The following is a 23,590-nucleotide window of genomic DNA, read 5'->3' as shown; positions in this document are numbered from 1 at the left end:
ATAAAAAAAAAGTGTTCTCGTTACGTGAAAATAAATTACTAGTGCCTCATGCAAACATTTAATAAAAAAAATGGAACTACAAAGTTGGATGAGACAGTCAGCTACATTTGATCATAAAGAGAAATCTTTAAATTGTGATGTTTTACATCCAATGGTTTATTTTATTTGTAAAATGCACTGTGTGCATAAAATTACATAACGCATAATGTTTTAGTTCTCTTTGGTGTGTAGTTCATCTCCATCATTTTCATTAGTACTGTGCACTTATTTCACCTTTCATTTATAGCTAATGAGTACTACAATTCAAGTGATAAAAAATAAGGGCAGAATCTTTGTGATGAGTGATTATATAACACTTTCTGGACTACTGAAGGTCACTAAATTCCTCCTTTTTCTTTCTCATAACTGACATAATTAACCAACTTAAATATGAAACTTAAAACAAATTTATTAAATATCTAGTTTTTACTTCAAAAAATCCATGTAATTTTGTTTCGTTTTCTACCACTTTTTACGTCATGAAACTTCTAAACCTTCATTGTCACTTCTTGAAATAAAAAAAAAACATTCAAAATACTTCATTTCATTTTAGAATTTCAACTTTTTTATTGATCAGGAAGCTCCATTTTATATATTCAGTCAATTCCAACTAGTTTTCCAATTGCAGTAGTCAGCACTTGCAGCTGTTAATTGTAAAAACACTACAGAAATTATAAAAGATTTATCAATGATCTAAAGACCTGACTTTTCAAAATTGTGACAAGGTGACATTATTTTTGCAAATAATCTTGATCAAGTTAAATTTATTAAGTTATATCTCATATATATTTATAGTTTACTTTTAATGAATACATTATTTTACTTAGATAAATCTCTTGAACAAGATAAAACTATAATTCAGTAAAGAACTGAGTTACTGATATAGTTTGCCACTGCTACCATACTATCTGTACTTAAAAAACTTACCCAGTGCCCTGTTATATTTTTAAAAAATCCTCAAATTTCCAACATGTATATACAATTTAACCTAAGAATATTTTCATGAATAAAATGCATGTTAAAAGGAACTATACAAAATTCCTAGTTTATAAATAAATTGTAATTTTACTCCATCTCATGGTGAACTTTGCATAAAGCTTTTTGCACAGTTGTTTCTTTCCTTTAATGACCTCACAGTACATGATGTAAATATAAGCCTGTAATAATAAATCTTCAAGATAGATAAAGGAAGAAAAAACTTTTCTATTTATATTTTCAAATGATAAGTTCTTAGCAAATAAAAACATATGCTTTGGGATGATTAAAAAATTCTATAAAAATCAGTAACTGTATTTTTTAAGGCAAGACTCCATAGAGTTATACAGGTATGTAACCTGTAACATGTTTCACATTTTTCTTTGTGAATACACTAAATAAATATCACAAAATGACACATCAATTCTACAGTACTTAAGTCAAACTGCTTAAGTAATTAGAAATATTTTTGTATTTAAATTTTAAAAGGTACTTACTAGTCTTCAGATTTGTTTCTTAACTCACCTAAACTTGGTCATTTGTAAATGTATTATTCAGGTTTTTATTTCAAAAGATACTGACTGATTACAGCTAAGGTCTCATGTTGATATTTACAGGTAACAAAACTGTACCCATGCTAGTTTAATACTGAAACTAATTTGTTCACATTAATTATTTAGGGAAACAAGCCACAAAAGAGAATGGCACACAATACAGCAAACTTTAATAAAACAATTTACACGACATTTTAGGAAATATCTTTAACATAAGAAAGTTTTATCAAGATTCTTTAATAGATTATGTCATTTTTTTCTGGCTTGTCATCAACCATTTTCTATAAAAATTACTATGCTACAAAACACACACACATTACTGGCCAAAATCTTAAGGCCAATGAACATAAAGAAAAAATATGCATTTTGCGTTGTTAGACTCAATCAGTTATTTGAGTAAAGCTTCAAAAGACGAAAATAAGAAAAGGGAAAATAAAAATAAAACTTTTTTAGCATTTAATAGGGAATATGTGAACACTATGAAATTAGTCTAAATATTAGCTGATCATGAGTTTAATACCATACTGAAACAAAGTGTTAATCGGTAAACAGGTAACAAAATTTAGTCATTTGTGTTCAAGCATTAGCATTGTCAACATCTCCCACTGACATCTCCTGTGTTACATTGGGTAAAAACATGGCAAAGGCTAAAAAGTTGACACAGTTTGAACGTGGCAGAATTGTCAAGCTGCAAAAGCAAGGTCTTTCTCAATGTGCCATTGCTGGTGGGATTGGGCGTAGTAAAACTGATGTGGCAAATTTCTTAAAAGATCCTGACGAGAAAATATTTAACCTGGATGGTCCAGATGGTTTCCAACGTTACTGGCATGATAAGGAAATCCCACCAGAGACATTTTCTACATGACACAGTGGAGGAGGTTCCATCATGATCTGGGTTGCTTTCTCCTACCATGGAACAATGGAGCTTCAGATTATACAGGGGCATCAAATAGCAGCTAGCTACATTGGCATGTTGGAGAGAACATCCTTATTGACTGAAGGTCCTTGCTTGTGTGGAAATGACTGGATCTTTCAGCAGGACAACACTGAAATCCACAATGCCCACTGTACAAAAGACTTTGTCATGGTGAATAACACGATTCTTTGGACCATCCAAAGTGTTTGCCCGAATTGAACCCCAATGAAACTGTTTGGGGGTGGATGGCAAGGGAAGTCTATAGAAATGGATGTCAATTCCAAAGAGTGCATAAAACTCGTGAAGCCATCTTCATCACTTGGAATAACATTCCAGCCAGCCTTCTGCAAACGCTTGTATCGACCCTGCCAAAGCGAATGTTTGAAGTTATTCGCAATGACAGTCTTGCAACTCACTACTGAGACCTCTTGTTGGCCATCTCCTACCCTGTTTAGGACTTCTTTTTGGTATGGTCTTAAACTTTTGACCGGCTAGTATTTGGGCTAATTTCATAGTGTTCACATTTTCCCTATTAAATGCTAAATAAGTTTTTTATTTTTATTTTCCCTTTTCTTATTGTCATCTTTTGAAGCTCTACTCAAACAAGTGGTTGAGTCTAACAATGCATAATGTACATTTTTTCTTTATTTTCATTGGCCTTAAGATTTTGACCAGCAGTGTATAAATACAATTAAATTGTCTAAAAAATTTCATTCTTAAAGCAATTGTCACATTTCAGCTACAATTAACAACACATGATCACACAACTTTCAGTAATTATTAAGGAAAAATCATTCAAAATTATAGGTTTAGATTACTACAAATATCAATTCAGCAAAAATTGCTACACAACAAAAAAACAACAAAAATTATACAAAGGTTCAATATATAAAAATTCAAAAGGCAACACCATATCTCTAAAGATAATCACAAAGTATTAGCTTAATATAAGAACGAAGTGATTTAATTCATGACATACTTAACTTTTAACTTCATGTATTATTACTAAAAGAAAATATATCACCTTCAAATCTTAAACATATTTTAGCCTATAAAATGTTTTCTTTACAGAAACTTCAAATTCATAGCCTACTATAAGAATAAAAGATTTTAGCATATTAAATCAATTTGTTTTAGATCACAGTCACATTGGGTTATGTGCTGGACTTTAGCATTGTATATCTGTAGACCTGTTGCTTCCTGGAGGAATATTTAGTCAGAAAAACACCTGAACTCTGCAAGTCATTTAAAATAACTGAAAGATAGAATAAAAAGTCTTAAATCTTCACTCCATTTTCTTGAACTTTATCTAACAAGTTCACTTGTACTTTTTTTTTGCTTGTGGTATACAAAATACATCATATGTTTATGATGAAAAACATTAATTCATTCCCGCACTTTAAAAGTACCTTTCTTGTCGAGAGTACTATTAGTTCAAGAGGTTTATCGCTAACAAACTTGCATACTATAAATGTAAAACCACTTTAGAAATATTAAATTTTCAACAGACAGGGCAAGATCTAGTTACTGCAATATGAAATAATGATATCATGACTTTGCATATTGTTATATCAATCATTTTTAAACATATTGGTCCATTAATCCTCAAATCAAGATATACAATAATAAAACAAGACTGATTAAAGTAACTGTTCATGACCATAAAGAAGATAAAAAAAATTCACATAAAACAATGCTAAAGCAAAAGATCATGCTAAGTCATAACACAGATAATACTAAGCACAATAATGAAAATATGTGTTGCTAACCAAAACCATAACAAAAAATACCATACAAAATCAAGATATAAATGGGTGATGACAAGCACAACCCTAACTAGACACACAAAATAAAGATATAAATAATAACAATAAATATCAGTAACAACTGTATATACTATAAATGACTTTTACACTGCAAACTACACAACAATTTTAAATATAAAATTACTTTTCTAAAAGCAGTTAAATAAAAAGTCTTTAAAAAGTAAACAGCCCCCACAAAAACTTAAAATAACTTAAAAATATCACATATTCTGGGACTAAGTTATGCCTTGATTATCTTTCGTGCATAGTCTCAACATCTAATAACTAAAAATATTTTAAAACCAATCTGTGTTATGGCCGCTTCTTTGAATCAAGAAGAAAAAAAGGAAATTGAAATTACCTTAATTGAAAATCATTAATCAGCCATTACCTCTATGAAACCCCAAGTTATAATTATTTTTTTTACAAGATATTTAATGCTGGTATAGTAGGTTTGGCACATGTCATTTTCACTTTTTTATTATTTTGGCCTTTTCTTTTAAAATACTGGTGAAAGCAATAAAAACAACTAAGTCTATGAAGCATCCAATATTTTTTCCCCTAAATGTACAGAATTCAAATATACAAATTTCTACTACTTTGTTCTAAAACTGAAAAGAGTAAAAGAAAATCAATTTAGTAAAAACTAAAGTAAATAACTTAAATTACACTAGTTATATATATAGTTAGTTAGCTTAATTAAATAACTACACTATTATCATAAATTATTTCATGAAAATTATTTCCAATTGAAAATAATAAAGATTCAAACAAAGCTGATACAAATCTCTTGTTTAATTTGAACTTTGTACAAGAAGAAAATTAGGAAAACTTGCTAAAGACTATCAAAATATATATAGCATATAGACTAATAATTGAAAATTCAATATATTCTACTCTGGTTTCCTGGAACCTTTCTGTTGAGGTCCTGGACATGTTGTGCGCAAGTGTATGGGTATGTATTTCTTCCATTTAAATTTCACAGAACAATAAGGGCACTGATGAATCTTTCCTCCATGACTAGTCATATGTTGCCTCAAAAGGTCTCTGGTTTTGAATACTTTGTTGCATTTATTACATGGGTGTTTTGCCCATACAGTTGGTGTAGTGTTTACATCTCTTGATAATGTTCTTAACCAAGGATAATTGTTTCTTCTTGAATAGACAGCTAGAAAAAAACTGACATTGTAAGTAAAATCAGATATTGGTTTATTTCATCAAAAAATTAATAGCTAAACTCTAACTTAAAAAACAACTTCTTTATGTGGGTCAATATTTTTGTTTTACATAAAATACAACTAAAATGCACATATACTTCCTTCTAATAATACACAATACAAGATCATATATAAGGAATATGAAGTTTCTTATATTACAAACTAGACTAACTTTCATATATTTTCATACATCACAAAAAATGTAATACTTTTATTGAGAACTAAGCATGTTTTTACCAGTTCACAAAACCTAACACATACAGAAATAAAAAAAAAAGTTTCAACAACATACTAATTGTAAAACCAAGAAAATTTACCTCTTTTGATTCAGTATACATTTACTACAACCAATGTATTTTCTTACGAGATGAATTTCAAAACTTTCATTTAGTAATCAAACTTATGAAAGTCAGGACTTTTCCATTGTTTTTATTTATTTATTCATACATATTATACATGAAATTACAAAATCAAATATAATAAATGTTTATAAAAACTTAGTTCCAAGATATGAAAAATAAAATCTTGAAAATTACATTTGATTGCAATACCAAAACATCACAAATATTCAAGAACTGATGAAAATATCAAGCTAAAATGTTAAACTCAGAAAAATACTAAAATAAACTTAAGATTTAAATATTACTATATATATACACATATTTAACAAATTTATGATATTTGGTTCCAAAAATACTTAATTATTGAAAAAAAAAAGGATTAAATGCCTTATATCCCACTTCATTTGAGTTATGAATGTTATACTTCTGATGAATCACACCAAAAATCCATACATTACACAACTTCCCTCTCACATTTTCAACAAAATCATTAAGACTCAACCACTAACTAATCAGTCAGAACCTTCCATACAACTTACCCATGTTTAATTTGACCACCTTGGTGCCAAAATGTCCCAAATGGTTAGCTAAATCTGTGTTTGTCATAAGCAAATGCGAGAAGACAGGGATAACAGTAGGAAAGGTACCTATATGAACAGATTCCAACTTTCTAAGGAGATATGCAATCTCCAACCTTGCATCACATCTGCTAGAATCTCAGTAACATGTCAAAGAGCTAAAACAGTGTTGAGTAACTAATCTATGTGGTAGGCTAACATTCATCATCATCCACAAATAATGAACCACCAGCAGAGCCAAGAATGCTTACTCTCGAAGAGGGCACATTTGAGGTGTACAGGAAGGAAAGCATACAAAAATAAATAATAAAAACTGAGAGCTTTGCAGAATGTAATATACATAACACAGTTACTAAAACATTTTATTGGTCATCTGTCATGAGGTACATCATTTCTAAAATGAATTGATAGTTTCAATGATCAATTTTAGCACACATCTTACAAGCTGTTACTTATTTAGGTGACACTATCTGAACATTATTGCAGTGCATAGTGACTAAGTAAACTTGTAATGTCAAGAGAAAACTCTAGCAAACATATCCTTAAAACAGTCCACTCTCCTGTCCTTCCAATAAAAACTTCTAGCAAACACATCTTTAAAACAATACACTCCCTGTTCCTTCAACAGAAACTTCTAGCAAACACATCTTTAAAACAATACACTCCCTGTTCCTTCAACAGAAACCTCTACAAACCATATCCTTAAAAAGAGTCCATTCTCTTGTTCCTTCAACAGAAATCTCTAAAAAGCAGATGCTTAAAACAATCCACTCTCTAATCCTTCAACAGAATAATGCAAGCAGATCTATAAGACAGTCAAATCTCCTGAAACATAATAGTAGTGCAGTACAAGTACCTCCATGGAGTAACTTTTCATTCTGTACACACTAACCAGTTGCAATTATGGCTAAAAGTTTATGCAAACTGCTCTTTGGTAAGAGAAGTCCTCAATCTCATGTGGTAACTCACACATAAGTAGAAATTATAAAACCAATAATGTTGTGGGTTAGTTAAAAGTGAACCTGAAAGTATGTGAAAGAATATTTAATGCAAGAGGTAAGGCTATATGAAATTGTTTCCAACTAACCTACAATAGTAAAACCTAACACACATCCTTGTTCTGTGTAACATATATAACACACAGTGACATTTATTTGACATACAGATGATGCTCATAAACTTAGCAATAGGAACTGGTTGTTTTGGTTCAATGAATGAGATCAGAAGAGCTTCATATGAGCATCACGTGACAATCAAAGGGCATGTGAATAATGACAGGTTAAAGTACTTTCACTCAAGAGAAACTGTAAATCTAAGATAAATACAACAAATGTTTTTATTAATTCTTTATTTTTCATTAGCCATTACACTAATTTCCCAACAAATGAATAAAGGTAAGTTGGTAAATTAAGTGTATCCATAAAAATCATTAAATGATGTAAAACAGGGCTAAGCTAATATGGTAAGCAATCATTTCAAGTCAACGTGCACTCAAAAATGCAAATTTTCAAAGAAAATTTTTCATCTTATGAAAGCTTTCTGTTTAACTTCAATTCTGCTCTAACATATGAACCACATTACCAATGCTAAATTCTAAACCTATTATGCATAGCAGTACAAAAAGTCATTATAAAATTTGCCTATGGCAAAAAACACAATTTAAACTAAATCTATTTTCAGTTATTGTCAGACTTACAAAATCTAAATAGAAAGTATATTTTTATTTTACTGTTGATTTAGGATACACATCCACAGATAATGAATGACCTATAAAACTCCATGGCCACAAACTATTTGAAACCATTTTATATTAAGTTACCATTAATGCTCTTTTCTGAAGTAGTAGGCAAATTAATAAAGTAAAAGAGATCTATATTCTGACTAAAACCCAAAATTTTAGATTTTATAAAAGATGTAATATATTTATTTTTGATACAGTTTGAACACAAAGTTACTTACAAAAGCAACTTTTGTATTTAACAATCAATCAGTCTTCTTTAGCTGATTCACATTTCCCTTATCGATTGCAAAATTAAAGCTTCAGTATATAAACGTTTATGAAACACATCCCTATCATAAAGTTTATTTGAAACTTGACCCTAAATGTAGATTCACTGGGCAATTCAATAGTTAAAATAATACATTTAGATTTGTTTTTCTTTGTTTTTTAAACAATGATTGACCTAACCATAATAAATATCTTATGACAAGATTTTGAAGACTTTTCAAATTGCTATTAGAAATAAAAAAGGAGAAAAGCTGCATACAACTATTTTCATCACTCAATACATACAGTTTAATAATAAGAATTAATAAGTCTTTATTTAACCAAGTTGGTGCAGGGCAAGAGATTGATAACTTTTGTTGCTTATAATTGCACTGTAGTTTCATATAATACATATAAATTCATAAAATGTTTTTTTTATTCACAGGAATGATTGTATCTCTTGTGCCTCTCAAGATTGTCCTTCCAACAAAATGTCCTAGGGCACAAGTCACAGAAAAAAACTGGTCTATCATTGCTATGAATGGCTTTATGTCTTTTCATGTTAGCTTTTTCAGTGAAAGTTTTCTGGCAAACATCACACTGATAGATTCGTGGATTCTTTGCTGGTCTCTCTGGTAGTATCATGACTACCTGACACAAGTCACCATAAAAGCCTGTGCATTAAAAAATGGGGAAAAAAAAGTTTTATTTTGTGTTTACTATTTACATCTATGGATATAAGTATACATAATAAAAAATTTCCAACATTTATAAAATAACTCACACAACATTTTATGTAATACAAATTAAATGTTAATTGGTTTTGGCTTCAGCTGGCAACATTGGTTACCAACAGCTGAACAATCACCCATTTAATAAAAAAAAAAAGTTTCAAACACTATGCAGTTTACTGAAGCAGATGAAACAATTACAACACATCTCTACACAAACAGAGCACTTATAACAAAAACCTCTTTTACACAATTTTCATTACAGTAATTCTCTATTTATGGAACGTTCAACTAGGAGAAACATCAAGAATCACCACAAATAAAGGATTGATCTTTAACAGTTTAAACTGCTCATACATTCAATGTCTTTAAGCTTTGTGTTCTCTACAGAATTAAAATTCCTACTTCCACGCATTATAGAGCAAGTGGCAAACTAATTTTATAACTCCCATAAGATTCAAACATTTCAGTAGCAATTATTTTTGCTATTAGAAATTCTAACCTTATTCCACATACAGAAAAATACTGAAAACAAGCTACTGACCCACAGAAACAAACTATATTCAAAACCATAAATACAATAATTAAAAATATCTTTCAAATCCACCAGCATAGGCATTGTTACCTGAGCTCCCATAATTTCACATGTACTTGTTTAAGAAGTTAACACACTAAAATTCTTGTATCTAAAATTATGTTAAATTTAAAACCTATAATCCTCATAAATATTCTCAGCTTTGAATCACATCACTTTAAATGTCAATAAGCTGTAAAAAACATGTAATTTTGAACAATGGCACTTGATATTTGATAACATTTAAGCCTAACATGATTCAATAAGTCTGATTTAATTTGTCTCATAAATACAATAAATCTACAATGCTACAGAAAAATAAATGCAGTGTGGTTTTGATTTTTTTTTTATTATTGTAAACTTATTCCATTAATTTTTACACAATATGCTATAATACAAAAAAAACTGGTAAAATACATTTTAAAATATATTTTGAAAAATATCAATACTTTTAACAAAATAAAAAGGAAAACAGCAAAACAGACCATACAAGACTCAACGTATGAAAGTTGAAGATAATATTTGGAAAAATGACAAGTCTTCACTCATGACTACTATGCATAAACCATACAAAATTAAACCTGTCCATTTACACAGCTCCAACTATGAAAACAGTAAACTGTATTTAATCTCACAACTATCTTATTTTCATTTAAATTTTCCAGTTATACCTTAATTAAGTAAAGTGTATCATAAATTAAAGCATAAATTAGTAATATCAAAGGTTTAATTCACTTAGACGAGCTACGCACAAACTATAAAATTTAAAATGTTGAATACCTTGCAGATATTCAAGTATGTATTTTTTAATTCTTATAATTTCCTTAAGAGTGTATAATACTGTACAAAATATTTTATACTCATTAAAAAATTCTTAAGGTACATGAATAAGGTGTCTGTTAAAGGAAGGGTGGGGTTCTCCCAAGATTGATTCAGGGCATGTACAACAACCAGAAAATTTGGATCTTTGTAAGTGAAAAGTGTGTATGAGATGATGGTTGATTAACATAGCAAAGTCACTGACCATAGAATAACCCACGTGTATTATTACCTAACCACATGCGTGCATGTATATTTTTACGATAAAAACTAGCAAAAAAACCACATAGTTCCTTATATTACAAACAAAATCACTTTTACTACATGGACCATAAGAGTTTGTGCCTGGGTATTATTACTTATCCACATGTGTGCATACATCTTTTTTTATAAGGCATGCTAGTGAAAAATCATGCAGAAAAGATCCGATTCCTTATATTACAAATACAAAATCACAAACACACATGCAAATGAATCTTTTTTGAGGGGGTAAGCAAGTGAAAAAACACACAGAAAAGAACAAGTGACTGCCATAGTTCCAAGAGCAAAGAACATGGAAACCTGAAATTTTGGAACCATACTGAGTGGACCCTGAGGGTGTGTATCTTGATATTATTTGTCTTCATGCATACATGTACATCTTTTTAATAAGGCAAGTTAGTAAAAAAACTTTTGGAAAGGAAATGGTGGTTTTCTTATGTTACAAATAAAAATCACAACCCCCCTCATGCGTGCATATGCACGTGCACATTTAGCCACCACAGCACCAACAGAAAAGGACATAAAAACCATCAATTGTGGACCCATATTAAGTGGACCATGAAACAAATAGAAACCCTTATAACAAGAGTGCTTTTTTCTTCAGGGGCAATCTGGGAATCAGGTATGCACCTGAGTATTACTTATTTACATGCACATATGCAACTTTTTATTGTGCTCAAGCTACCAAAAACTGACACACAAAAGAAGAGGTTCATCACATAACTTTTAATATAGAGAAAAACCACTGCATTTGGGTAACAAAGCATTCCAACAATGGCTCTTATGTCATGTTGTCTACCAACAAAAGTATATAGGTTATACTTTTGTGCTGAAACACACTCAGAGTATACACACTATATAACCTATTAACACAAGTAAAGCTGGGTACTTTCACCAGTAAAAGATAATATGATCAAGCAAAAAGTTTGTAATGGTTCAAAATAGGGAGAAGCATAATGTGAAATCCAAGACCATTTACAATAATTCCCTGGAATTTTGGATTACTGAAGACAAAATGCTTAGCAGAGGCATTTGAGTAACTGGAACATAAAGGAAATGGTGGCTTTAGAAGGTGGCAGACAAGACAGTTCTAACCAGTTATAGAAGAAAATGATAAACTAAAGCTAAGAAATAATATAAAAAGAATGAAGCAATTTATTTGAATTAAAGACAAACAAGATAAAACATGTCTAGTGTACAACTCTAGAAGATATTCCAAAAAAAGTGATAAACATCTAGAGAAGAGTCTGCAAGAATTGGTCAACATTTGGACCACCCACGAAGAGAATCCATTTTTTCAACAAGGCACTTTGAAAAGCTGGTTTTGGCTAGAACTCAATAGCAAAGGCTGATAAAAAGTATGCATAAAGGAAGTTCTCCCAAAACTGATTCAGAGCATGCACTACCAAAGAATTTGGATCTTTGTAAGTGAAAAGCAGTAGTGTGTAACCAAGACTGGTAAATTTACTGAAAAAACAAATGGTCAAGGGTCCATTGTGTGAAAAGTTAATGATCTCGAGAAAGAGAGTTGACCACAATGTTCATCACATCAGGAATGTGAAGACTTAAAGATGAATATGCTGATAATGAAACTAAATTTTTTTATTTTCAGGAGTCTGAGGAAGCACAAAAGTCGATGCCCATAGAGTGAATCCTCAAGTTAACATGAAACACAATGTTAACATTCAACTTCATTAAGTAGCAGTAACAGTGCATATTTTAAATAAAAATCTATGCTCCATTATTCTGTGTGGCACATTATACACTATTTATTCACTGATAAACTTAAACAAATGTTTGTACACTCAACTAAATTATAGGTAAAAACCAAACAGTATCCACATAAACAAAAGTTAACTTTAAAGTTACAAGAGAACTTAAGTGTCAGAAAATATGACTGAACAAAAATATGCAGACTTGTTACTCATAATTAAAAGTAAGAACTTTAATAAGAATAGAAGCAAAAATTCCAGAAATGCTATGTGAAAATCTAATAAACTTCTGCTAAAATCCTTGTAAAATCTGGGAAAATTCTACATAAATTTATGCACACATCTGCTCTAAAGGTAGGAAAATTATGCTGAAAATCTGTTCTCTCACATCCCATTACTTTTTGAAACATGCCAAAACAAACTTGATTTCTGACAATAAAATAGTGATTAGTATCCAACAGATTAAGTGGCCAACACTGTGAAGATAATGGGCGATTAACCCACAACTAATGCTTGATTCTCTGGCAAGAATAACTTGGGATGTTAGTTAAAAATAATGTTTTCATTCCTGTAAGAATATCATACAAGAAAGTGTCTCATCTCCAATTAACCCAATTAACCATAGGGGAATGTTAAAGTTAGAAACCTCAGTGGTGTTGTCTGTATGAACTAACAGAAAATATGGTGGTGGTAAAGATGCAGAAAGATGAGACAGGCATGTGAAAATAAGACAAAACTTAACTACTGCAGAACATGTAAAACATAACACAACAGAAAATTTTGAGAAAAAATCTATACTTTTAGCTCAACCTTGTAATGTTACAGCTTTAAATGTCAGATAATCACTAGAAATAACAACATTTAAAAAAGAAAAAAGGAATTAAACAGAGATGAAAATCCATCAAGACAAAACATTGATATTTGGTGTGATGTAATATAAAGGTTAACTAAGGAATTATGTAAAAACAAAATCAGGAAGAAAAGGTTATGCATTACCATGTCTTGCAGATAACTGTGGAAGACAACATAGAAAACTTCAAAACACTATACATGTAGAGTATTTTTAAAGAGGTTGGAGGCTTCAATAGTTATTAAAATTGTGTAAATATGAAATGTTGATTTTAATTTATTACTAAATTTAAGGTGTATAATTCAAATACTTGTATTTACAATTATTTTTATGAATAAGGGATCAAGCACATTAACATTCTAATCTAGATGGTGTCAAGTTGTATTAAGGTCCTTTCATTTCATACCATGAATGAAAAAGACAATTCTTTATAACAATTATTTTAAAATACATTTAAAGAACTATGAAAAATATAATGACATATAATAATAAAGCATTCAATTTCTATCAAGAATTAAACTATTTGAAAACTGTAATTAACTTCAGAAGATAATGAAACTTGTTTATCATTTGTTAAAACAAAATGGTGGTGCAAATTACCTTTGGGGAAAGAAGCACTTAACATCAATTACACAATAATGCAAAATTAAGTATTTTAATATATTTTTATCAATGAAAATGAAAAAGTGTACAGTATGCTAATGTGTAATTATATATTTCATCATTCATCTCATTCTTCCAATCATTTAAGGGGGAGACATAATGAGAATCACTGTCTACCAATTTGGGAGAAGATGACTGCTCAAAAAAAAGTATTGTTTGTTGGAAGTTAATCACAAAGTTGCACAGCGGGCTATCTCTGTTCTGCCAAACATGGGTATCAAAACCCAGTTTCTGGTATTATACGTCCACAGACATACTGCTGTGCCACTACATGGCAAACGAAATGTGTAAAGAAAGAAAAACAAACAATAAAGAAGTAAGGAAACCTTACCTTCTGACATTAGCATTCCAGCCCCTATTTTATACTAATGTAATTTGTCTACAGTATAACTAATTAACTCAATTTCAGCTTTTGTTACAAACACAGCTGTAAACCAAATGCATTGTTTTATAGCAATCAGAAGTACAATCGTGCCACAAAATTTGGTTTTGCAGCTGATAACATGAAAGATGTTTCTGAATATACCCGAGCACTTAGAAAAAATGGGAAAAGATGTTTCAGTAACAGAAAGAAAAATTCATTTATTTATTCTACTGGAAGCAAAAATATTTGTTTCATATGTTGACATGAAACACTTTCATTATGCATCTTTGTCAAAACAGTTTGATTCTGAATAATAATTTATAAATACAATTTTTGGTGTAATGTAGATGTAGACTAAAATAATAAAAAGATGTTGATAAAATAGTTCAAAAATAGGTTATGCATATTCCTATCACTATTTCACAAGATATGTGTTCCCTGAACAAGTATAATCATTCAACATCTTGAATATAAATAATATTGAATGTACATATTTTATCTCTTTATGATTGATACAATTTTAAAAAATAACCAAAATTAATTGTAACAAAAGAATTTGAGTTTTCTGATAATTCTTGGAGTTTTATCAATGCAATCCTTATCTCTAGTAATGATGATTATATAATCTAAACTGAACACAGAAATTATGCTCAAGAAAATTTAGTTACTCCTCAGATATTTCAACTATAAGAATAAATCACTTACAAAAATTTTAAAGAAATTCACGTGTATCATGTAGCCAAGTTTAAGTTTTTGTAATTATACAACTGTTGCAAACATAAAAATTGTATTTATTCATGAAGTTACTGTCCTAAAAACTACCCTTGAAACATCATGTAACTTGCTCAAGTCTATTTGTTTGATTCAGGTATTTGCTCAAAGGTATATAAAAGTTATCTGCACTGGCTGTCTTTGATGTTAAAATGACAGACTAGAAAGTGGAGTGAAGGCAGCTAATCAACAGTGTTCAACATCAACACTTGTGCTATTCTAATTGAACAGCAAGATTTTTGTGGCAAGGATGCACCAAACTGTTAACTCTTGGATTCACAGAACAGTAACCATTAAGCAATGCCTTGCCCCACAGTCTGCAGGTTCAAGAGTATTTGCAAAACCATGAAAGAAACTTCTACAAATTAAATTGTTTACACTGTCTAATGTGCTCAGTTTGTGTTTACTCCTTTTTTCAATTGTCAGTACTATATATATATACACATACATACAAACAAGTCCATACACTACTTTAAAGAAACTTGAAGAGAGTAAACCTGCAATTATAAATTATTTTAAGCTTGATCCAAAGTATCATAAGAGTTAGTACTGTAGGCTTTAATTGACCAGTTTAAATCTTTGTGCTAGACACTAAAAAAATAGACATCAATGTTTCAAAACTCACAAATATAGTGTAGTTTTATTTTGTTTAAATATCCATTACTAAATGTTCAAGATTGTTTTTTTTTTTTTTAAATAAGATAACCTCCATCAATGATATTTACTGAGGTAGTTTTCACATCAACCTATTATCAGACACTCAATACCATACAGTACTATCCACAATCCTGTAAACTTTCAGTCAACATGAAGAGATAAACTTTGACAAACAATAATTAAAACAGGCAGGGTCAAATGAAAAGTACTTTTAAATTTAAATACTTCCATTGGATGCTTACTTAAAATTCATACAGTTCCCAATTTAGAAATTTCAATGGTATAAAAAAAATTATTGCATTGTCCAATTTTACTAAATCTTTTCTTGGTTCCTGAAATTTTTTATGAGATTTTAAACTGTAGAAGTATCAGAACCATTGTAAACCAGTTTATGGACATTGCATGATGTAAGCTCACTCATATTTCAATCATCCAAACACATTTATACATCTTTATTAACAAATCAACTGTGACATATATGTGATGATCAACCAATATTTGGCAAATAATGTTCTCCAAGTATGAAAAACTTAGATTTAAAGATTATTCCACTAATGTAATTAGCAAAAACTGGTCACAGAATATGTTTCTTATTTGATAACTGTTTGACATCACTGCAAAATAAAGTGCACAAAGGACTGAATATAGGCAGGGGTGAGTTCATGACAAGTCTTTGAGTTTCCTCCACTTAGAATGTACTTCTTAATTTCTTCACTTGCACTTTACTACCTTCAAGCAATTTTCAACAGGGCTGAGATTTGGGCTATTGCCTGGCCAGCAGTGTCTTGATCCATTCTCTTCAAATACAGTCCTTCACCTGAAGTGATAAAATAAAACTTAAAATGTCTTTTAAATACATGTAGAGTAACATTCCTCTTTATTTCATGTCTAATGCTTAAAATGCATGAATATTAGAAACCTGTACTTCTCTGCTCTAACAATACCTTTCACAAAATGCAGGCATCTTACATTGTGGCCAGAGGTGCACCCTCGTGTCACCTGACCCTAAAGATGCTTCATGGTTGCATTCAAACATGCTGTACAAACCTCTTCTCCACATCAACATTGTACAAAATGTTTCCCATCAGATCCATGCAAGGGGAACTCTGATTCCTCTAAGATCACTCTACTCCACATTGCTTCAGTCCAATCAGTGTACTTTTTGGCCCAATTGCACTCCATAATACTCATCTTTTTTGAAAGGTAAGAAATTTCTGTTCTGCTGGGAAATCAGCTGAAAACACAATACCAGATAGTGCACACAGTGACCCCACAAGATTCCTACCATGCTCTATCCGAGATCTGAAAAATGACTGTCAATGATTCTGTAGCTTGTGTATTTCATAACATGACTGTAAACTGCTGTAGAAGTTTTATTCTGACCCTCTCTCTTCCACTGTTCCACACAGCCAGCCTCTATAAATCTTCACCAATCAGTTGACAGTAGGCTGGTGAAATTTAATTATTCCATCTAGTTGCCTCATCAAAAGTCACTCTTTGCTCAAAGAAACAATGAGTGATTTTTCCATAGAGTTAACTTGCAACCCTTGACCACATTAGTATCATACACATATTCTAGCACTCAGGTTTCTAAATTAATTTTCAGCAAGAAACTATTTGTAACCAAAAAAAAACTAATGCAATACCCACTAAGCATATAAAGCTGCTGATGCAATAATTAGACAGTACTACATCATCTGTGAAATATATGTGCATCTACATGCATTTAGAAACTCAAAATAGACAATGATTCCAAAGAAAAGTGTGAATAATTGAGTGAATGCAATATCTTTTTTCACCACTGTATATGTATTCTGTGGATGTAATACATTTTGCTTGTGGAATTTTGTGCAAAACTACTCAAAAGATATCAGTGCTAGTCTTTCCTAATTTTGAAGTGACAGACTAGAAAAGAGACAGCTAATCAATACCACCCACTGCTAATTACTTGGACTACTCTTTCATCACATTACAAAAAAACCACAACTCCTAGCAACAGGTGTTAATCCTATAACCTGCAGATTGTGAGTTAAACAACTGACTACCAGTTTATACCAGGCTGGCTCTAGCAGAATCTAGTATTCTACCACATAATAATATTTTAAGTGATAAAAGAGGAAAGGAGCATAATGAAATAAATAGACATAAAAACTGAAAAATTACTTACAAATAAATTACACAATCAGTTAAGATGACTGTGAATACTTTGAAAAATACAAATCCTTTTTCAACATATATATGTCTAGCAAGAATATCATATATTCAATAATTGGCCAGTTATTTTACAAAGGTCAAATTCTGCATACCCTACTGACAATACTTTATTCAAACATGACAAACACGAATCAATCTTAACCAGATCTTCACTAAGTCTATTGTAATTCATGTCAATTCAAATCACAAAGAATTACCATAAAACTATAGCCTCTGATGCTCAAAAAGGCTTTACATTGAAGGTTTTCAATAACTTTCATCTTTTCATAAATGATTCAGATGCTAAAAGAATGATTTTACCCTGCATAGCAAGAATAGTGTCTTTATAAAACACACTGTAACACAATTGTTACTGATCTACCAGGCCAGTACCGGAGAGGTGCAGTTTTGTTTCTTATGGAGAGTAAGAGAATTGTCAACTGATTTAAAAATTCATCTTCTGTACAGAATATAGACAGTCCAAAAGTGACAGTGATCTATCCTGCCACAATGCTTTATCTGCTTCTTTACTTAGTTTCACAAGTATCACGGTAAAGGCAACAAAATTCTTTGAAAGTCACACAAACATGTGATGTCTGTGAAGTAACAAAGATGAAAATTAACTATTAAGATCCATGCCCTTTAGTTTTCTAGAAAGTCAAATGTTTTGTACCCATTTCATCAGTTTAACAAAAAAACTCTAATAAAAATATTTTTACCATAATGTGTTGATAATAAATTTTATTCATTTTTAATACAAAATATATAAAGTTACTGGCATTTCAATGGTCACTAACTATCAAACTAATTTAGCAACAATGTATTATATAGTTGATGATTTAACAGTTAAGTCTTAAATATTGTAACAACGTGTTATCAACAATTTATCCAAATACACTTGTATGAAAAGTAACTACAAAGTATGTAAATAATAGTACATAGAGCTTAAAAAAATCTTTAATGAACAAGTTCCTCTGTAATGATTTTTTAAATACACAAAAATATTTTTTTAAATTAACTAGTCTTTCCACTTATTTTACAAATGACAAACTTTAAGTAGAGGTGCAATATCTTTCAAACTGCTTAAATGCTTCAAAGAAATGTATAACTATTCCACTTTTCTTAAACAATGCTAAATATTTTTGTCAATCTTTTCAAACTCAGTGTTAATCCACATGACATGCTCAGTAACCTTAATTAGAGGAAGATCCTACGTATTTTAGTGAATATAAAGAAAATGAGTAACTTTTTAATTGAATTCTTATAAAACATCATGTACTACAGGGGATAAAAAGTACTATTTATCTTATTTAACATAGGATATAAGCCTAATAAAATACAAATACCACTTATGATTATTTTACATGGCATATAAGTTGAATAACTACCAATACTTTTAAGAAAGGCTGCAATTTGATTTTTCCATTGTGACATTATGTAAATGCACATTACAAAGTTCTTTATTTCACCTTGTCACTCAATTTCTAATACCTAATAAACCTGTTTAAATATTATTTTAGGTTTATATATTTAATAATAAAATCAACTAAATTTATAAACCATGCCATTTCATCACAGATGTTTTACTCAAGAAATCCTGCAGTAAGTTTGTACAATCAACTTTTTTATACAGTGTCTTGTCTTTTAAAGTTTTAATTGTTTGCATAGTGCATATATTAGAAGTGTTATACTGTTATCTAACAATAAGTTAAAAGATTTTTATTCTGTTTTATTTTTAATATGTTTCATTTGTAGTTTATTTCAGGACTATTTCATTTGTAACCATCCCAGCTATTTTTATGAACTATTTGTTGTTGTTGTTACAAAAGCTATAATACAGCCATTCTCCCACATTCTACTACATTAGGTTAAGACAAGGGGGAATTATGGACTAGACCAGTCCAAGACAAGTGCTGATCCATAAGAAGACTTCAGCCAGTCCACAAGAAAGTTGGAGGAAACAAAAAGTTACTGAAGTATATTTTTGTACAATGTAAATTAAAAGTTCTTTAAGCCACTGACTTACAGTACCTTTAGGGTTACACAACAATAACTCTCTTCCTTTCTAACTATGAGTCAGTTATATGGAAAATTTTGAAGTCTTTTCAAAAATGTTTTAAACTAGTAATATAAAATAGATGTTCAAATCCTTCTTGACAAATATAAAAGATGTTTGTAGTACCACAAATATTAGGAAAAATTACTCTAACAATTGTTTATAAATATTTGTGTATATTTTCTGAAAATATTTTATGTAAAATGCACAATCACACATACAGAGAAATAACTGATTTGTAAGATTTAATTAATCAAATCAAACAGCTTAAAATCACATAACAATTAAGAAGTGTTCAAACTATTAATACTTTACTTCTGCAAACTAAAAATACCTAAAACTAATCAAGTTGTTTCAAAGTATAACTATTCCACTTTTCTTTAAAATTGTTAATTACTTTTGAAACAAAATGAAAGATAATGGTTTTAATTGTTTTCTAAAAGAGCTTTTTTAAACTATTTCTCTCTTCAAAAACTTAGCAGTGCTTGTGATATAACTATTACTTTTAATTTATGTGATATATTGGATAAAGTTGATAAGCCTAATTAGTAAAAGGCCATATATTTTAATAAAGAAAATAGCACACATTCAAAAATAAATTCTTATAAAAATTATACATTAGGAATAAAAAAACGTTTTTCTTATTTAAAATAGCATATAAGCCCAATAAAATACAAATACCACTTACAATTAGTTTGCATATTACAAAAGCCTAATCCTTATTTTTATAAACTCATCTTAAAAACCATTGGGTAACCATTCACCCACAACCTACTGCACTTTAGGAGCCTTGATGATAAAATTACATTTAGCATGAAAAAAATTTACAGTTCATAAACCTGTAAACAAAATATGTGAGCATAATCTCTAATTTAAAAAAATAATAACAATAATCAAGCACTACGCTGACAGAATGATAATATTTAAGCAGTATCTATACTAATTGATTTTTCACACATCTACTAACCTTGATATATATAAATTACACATTGTTATTTATTATTATATATTTATTAATTTATTTAGTCTGCTATTCATCTCTTATAACCATTTACTGTTTTAAAAAGTTGACTTAAATCTTTGCTTAACTTACTACTAAAATTAATCTTGAAGCAATACCAATGTCAAAAACATTAAATCTTTCAATTTGTCTTATTGATTATACATTTATATGTAAAATAATTTGTGAAGTCCCCATGGTAAATTTTGTAATTTCAACTTTTGTAATGATACAAGAGTGAGTAGTTCTATTTAATCATTCAAGATTTTGTTTTTTCAGAATTTTATACGAAGCTGACAAATATGTGCATTTAACAACACAAAAAGTGACCTTATTTCCTGTCACAAGTCCTACAACGTTTTTTATAGTAGCATCAGTGTTCTTTAACATACCTGATAATTTTATTTTCCTGACTGGTGCTAGGCAATGGCTGCCCCCCTTCTTTTTTTTTTTTTACAGAGCATTCTGTTGAACACAAGAGCACATACTGTTCTGACCTTTGTAGTCACTGGAGATGTTGATTGTGCTGCAAATTATTCAGCTATTACTTCCTCTTTCTTCACAGAGTTCTCTTTTTAACTACCTTACACAGCTGTTTTGAAGATCTTCCTGTTTAGAAGCCTTGGTGATTCAGTTAAATTTAGTATGAAATAATATATGATTATAAAACCTGTGAACAAAATATGTGGACACTGAGTTTCTAAACAAAAACATAGGCACTAAATTTACATAAGTATAATATTTAAGTGGTATCCATATTCTTTAGTTTTCTGTATCTACTACACTTGATACAATGGAATTATACATTATTATAGCTTTTACTCAAAATGGTAATTTTTTCTGACTTTAAATAGCATGTGAGTAACACCACATTAGGAACTGCTTACATTACATTTTCATTTTGAACTAATAAAGTAGGAAGCAGCATCAAAGCTATCTCAAAATGAATTTATTTTTTTTTTGAATTACCCTAAATTAGTAATGAAAGTCCTGTAGCAATCTGACAGCCATTCGAAGCTAGCTTCTTGTGTTGAGTCAGTCTCCTTTAATCTTAAAAGCATTTCACTCTGTTACCTGCAAATTATCTTCAACATGCTTTAAGATATCACCAAATAACAATCAGATACTGCACACTGAAAAATAACTTAACTGGTTTTTGATGTCAAATTAATGTGTTCTTTTGAGCATTCCACAACTATTCTCATTGTGGAACTGATACAACTGCCTCCACATTTTGATCAACAGATTCATATGTTGCACAACATGACTTAGGAAGGTAAACCTTTTTTTTCCCCTAAGGGCTTTCAAAACTTATTATTCCAAACTTCCTGACATTTTGGCTTTATTAAATGTAAAAACAATAAAACTATTCCATATTTCAGTGCAAGTTTTATAAAACTCAAATTTCAAACAAATGCAAGTTAAAGAAACATTTAAATAAAGAATATATTCAGATCTATAATAATTTGTCTACTCGTACATTAACAGAAATAAAAATCATTATCAATGAAAATTAAGGTTTGCTTCAGCCACAAAGGAGATCAAATTCTACAGTTACCTCACAGCATCTGAACAATTAAGACAACTTGAGAACCATGATATCTATTCTGCCAGTGATAAGATATCTAGTAATGTTAAGACCCATATGAGCAGTATTTGCCTTACAAGTCTGCATTAATATAATTTTGAAAGAAAATCTTTTAATACCAGCAATGATGAGAAAAATGCTTTGGACAACTTCAAATCTAATAAACAGACAGTCATCATCAGTACTGGCTCAAGTTCAAAAATTAAAGGGTATGAAAATAAAAATACTGCCCTTTTTCAAATTTTCTTTTCTGTAATTAAAACACTTTATTAAAATTTGTTTTTAAAATCCAAAATACAAGCACAAAAATGGTACACAGCAGAAATATATATATGTTAAAAAGATTGGTCTTTAGAATCTGAAACTTTATAAGGTTTTAATGTGGCAAAATTTCCCCTAATTTGTCCACATTAATTTATCTCACAATTTCACTTTCTATAAAAATTAGTGCTAAGACTATAATTTCTCTTGTTCCAATGCAGAATCCAAAATTGTTTTTTATCCATTTTAGTCTCAAAAATTATCTCTTGCCACTTACCACACTAATTAGCAAAGTTAATAAAATTATTCAAGCAATAAACATGTGGAAACACTGATTTGACTTTCATATATACACAGAATAAGACCTTATTTGGAGTTTAATTTTCTAGTATTTGATGTCGAATTAAGTTCTCCACACAAACAGGTTGTTAGTGACATTACTATCCTACATTTCATAGACTGACAAGTGATACAACAAAAGCTAAAAAAATCAAATATTGGTTGGAATTTTAAAAAAATAATTGATAAGATGATCTATAGAAATATTAGACTAATAGGATTTTATCCAAGTATATCTATATACAAATAAACAAAAGTTCACAAATCTGGTTGTCCTGATAAACCTATAGTCTAATGTCTTAATTACTTTCACTCATATGGTCTTAGAAATAGATTGTT

At 29.8% G+C, this 23,590-nt stretch overlaps 1 protein-coding gene across 47 annotated transcripts in view; it reads right to left on the bottom strand.

The window, feature by feature from the left end:
- Positions 1-23,590, bottom strand: part of LOC143258707 (uncharacterized) — a 58,403-nt gene that overhangs the window by 13,301 nt on the left and 21,512 nt on the right. For 19 of the 47 annotated variants that reach the window (XR_013032518.1, XR_013032515.1, XR_013032494.1 and 16 more), the window contains one exon: positions 21,456-21,733. The exons of 10 other annotated variants lie outside the window; for them this stretch is intronic. The gene's annotated coding sequence lies outside the window, so the exon portion shown is untranslated. Of the gene's footprint in view, positions 1-5,186; positions 5,458-7,757; positions 9,087-10,045; positions 16,632-21,455; positions 21,734-23,590 lie in introns of those variants that run through there. 18 more of the 47 variants (XR_013032519.1, XR_013032517.1, XR_013032516.1 and 15 more) reach the window with 8 other exon arrangements.

This window comes from Tachypleus tridentatus, chromosome 8 (genome assembly GCF_004210375.1).
Source record: "Tachypleus tridentatus isolate NWPU-2018 chromosome 8, ASM421037v1, whole genome shotgun sequence".
Lineage (NCBI taxonomy): Eukaryota > Metazoa > Arthropoda > Merostomata > Xiphosura > Limulidae > Tachypleus > Tachypleus tridentatus.
The sequence above is the reverse complement of the archived record's forward strand: the minus strand, read 5'-3'. Positions and strand labels throughout refer to the sequence as shown.